This window comes from Hyalella azteca, unplaced genomic scaffold (assembly GCF_000764305.2).
Source record: "Hyalella azteca isolate HAZT.00-mixed unplaced genomic scaffold, Hazt_2.0.2 contig16543, whole genome shotgun sequence".
Classification (NCBI taxonomy): Eukaryota; Metazoa; Arthropoda; class Malacostraca; order Amphipoda; family Hyalellidae; genus Hyalella; species Hyalella azteca.
The window spans coordinates 1-3323 of record NW_025946361.1 but is presented as its reverse complement, the minus strand read 5'-3'; positions in this window follow the sequence as shown (position 1 = coordinate 3323).

Below are 3323 nucleotides of genomic sequence, written 5' to 3'. Positions count from 1 at the left end.
AAAAAAAATTAGAAAATAAAAAATCATGTAAACCTCATAATTTTAGAGAAATTAAATAAGCGAATAATTCAATCAGTTTCTTCCGGTATAAGCCCCATATTAAGATTCATGTCTAGAATGTTCTTTCGATATTCCTCCGCCTCCCTAACCCTTCACCCCCTTCCTCTCCCTGCCAACTCAACGGCTTGAACGTTACCGCCGTCCGCCGGCATATTCGACGTAGGCCGCGGTAGAGGAGCGACCAGTTGCCTGCCGCAGCTTTTGCCGACCGAGGCCTCGCGCTATTCGTTGCAGATGAGGCCATATCGTCGCTAGACTGCTTGGACGCGAGGTAAAGTCGGCAACAACGGCCTAGATTTGCGCGTTTGCGAACGTCTCTGCGGCGAACGGCCGCAATGACTGCGAGAATTTCGAACTGGGTATTGATAGGTATGAAGAAAAAGAATGCCAATATTTTAATATACAATAAGTGAGGAAATGTCTAACAACATAGATTGGAAAAATGTTGAACTTTACACAACTATTTTTACTTTTGCAATATTTCAATTAGTTTAGCTGTTATAATAATGTTTCTATGTAATGACTGATGACTGTCCCAATTTACCCCACCTGCACCTTATGATCTTGTTATTTGGTAGCAACGAATGTACATTTTTTTAATTGAACAACTGTGGATGACATATTACTTGCAATTAAGCAAATGCTGTACTGAACATGCGATGTATATGGTGTATAGTCACTCTGTCACTGTATTAGTGTATACCTTTACCAATTACCATTGATAGGACTGATGGCCCCAGGTGAAATTACCCATGGACACCCGTGAAATTGTTCCATGTGCACGGGGACGGGTGATTTTTGTTCATCTACGGGTGGCTTCTGCCCGATTTTTTTAGTCTGGGTCCCAGGCAACCTGGAATAAAAAACCATCAGTAGCCAACAGAAAGTAAATTATAGCTTGTAAACTTCACTGTTTTTGATCGGAAAATGCATTTTAAAACAAATGATTTGATGTTTTCTTAGTTGCATCCCATCAGAGTAAAATTTCTAGACAGTGTTCTGGCTTGCACCTCCACCTCCAAACCTTGCAGTGAATGTCCATGTTTTTGTTGTTCATGTTTGGCATTTTGACTGAGCTGAGAACTAAATTTTCCTACTTGTGAAACATTAATTTGTTCGGGAGTGAAATAACACTGCAAACAATTTAGTGAAATAATTACCTATTGTTTTGAGTTGTGTTTAACTCAGTTTGTGCAAGAATTAAAGTGCTGGTGTCGCACTATATAGTACAAACTTGCAAATGTAATACTAGTGTAGTGTGTACTGTGTAAAGCAGTTCTTGGTTGTCATACACAAATGCCAAATATTGGTATAACCTATGGCAGATCTAGTAATCTTTGACCAAGACCTAATCACCTAAAGCTACCTCTAAACCTAGAATTCCACCATGCGAGTATACACCGTATACATAGAAGTATAATTTAAATTATAAGAGATTTATAAATGATTATTCGGAAGTTAACTCCAAAATAAAGGACGAAACACACTAGATGTCTAATCGATGAACGCAGCCGACTCTCTCCCCAGTCTCCCGTCACGTGAGTCGTGAAGACTGAAGACGGTGCGGAGCGCAGCACTTTAATTAGCGCACAAATGATCCATGGTATGCCACGGAGAATTTAGCGTTTTCGTAACATTGGAAACTTGAGGAGTATACCAATTATACCTGCGCAGTACATATCGATTGAAATCTCAAAAATAGTGTGAAGCGGGGCTCGTGCACCATATTGTTTGTGTTTTATTTTGATTTAGTCTCATTTCACGCAATCAACGCAGATATCCTTCAACCTATTGAATACAATGAATGCAAAATTATGATATGGTGAAATTCTTTGACAATTCACTGCAAATGATAATTCTGCACGTTATGATACGGATGTGGTGGTTCATTAACGATAAATTAGACCATAGGATCAGGTGATTATTACACAAATAAAAGTTTTGAGTAGGCAGCATTGGAGACTTGTATGATTTTTCGACTTCGAGACTAAACTGACAGGACAAATTAGGGTTAATGGTGGGTAATCATAAACAGTTTATATTGATGGCCGTACATTTCGTAAGCTCATCAATGTGGAAATTGAAGTTTGTGCGCATTTGTATCAGGTCAACGAGTAGAGGCTGACGAGATCTCGATAGTCTTCTCGAAGCATTGCATTGCAAATAAATTGCTGCAATCAATGACCCAAGGCATTTGACTGTGTCCCACATGAGCGGCTGTAGCGTAAATTGAAGTCTTTGGGAATTGAGAGTAATTTACTCAAATGGACCAGAGATTTTCTAGTAGGGAGGCGTCAACGTGTCAGTATTAATGGGTCCGTATCAGACTGTGCTTCAGTACGCAGCGGCGTGCCACAAGGAAGCGTTCTCGCTTCTCGGGCCTATTCTATTCGTTGCGTTTATAAACGATCTGCCAGAAGCTGTGTCTAGCGTTTGCTCGGTGTATGCTGACGACACAAAAATTTATAATACAATGAAGAATACGTCGCAAAAAGTACAGTTGCAAGGTGATCTTGACAAGCTGGTTGACTGGGCTAATGAGTGGCATCTGCGTTTTAACGCTGACAAATGTAAAGCTATCCACTTTGGCAAGAATAATGAACAGCAAGATTACAGTATGAGAAAACACAGTTGCAACGACAGAGTGATGATGTCGCAGTCGATAATGGAAAAGGATTTAGGAGTTAATATCGACAATGAGTTGAAATTTTCTAAACATATTGAATGTCAAGTTAATAAAGCCAATAAACTACTTGACTAATCAGACGCTCTTTCGGGTTCCTAGATGCAGAAGCGATGAAGTAGTTGTTTGTTGCTGCCATGCGCCCGAATCTTGAGTTTGGAAACGTCGTGTGGTCACAGAAATTTGAAAAGGACAAAAATTTAATAGAGAGTGTTCAAAGACGCGCAACAGGAACAGTTCCGGGCTTGAAAGGCAAGTCCTATGAGGAAAGAAGAAAGATTATGAAGCTTCCAAGCCTCAGTTATTGACGCTTGCGTAGGGACTGTTAGAATAAACGTATCACCTATCTGCAACATGTACTGTGAGTTGTCGGATTCTAGCGTAACTTTTATGTCTCTTGCCTTATTTCCCTGTAAGAGGAAGCACCCGCTTCTCCTATCGCTCTCTAGCTTCTGGTCTTCGGCTCGAGCAGGTTGCTCTCTCTTTCGGTGTTGAAGTAAACCTTAGCAGAAGACTTAGCTTTCATTCAATCCCACAACCGTAAGACTATCATGCCGTCACAAAGTGAAAACTTAACAGG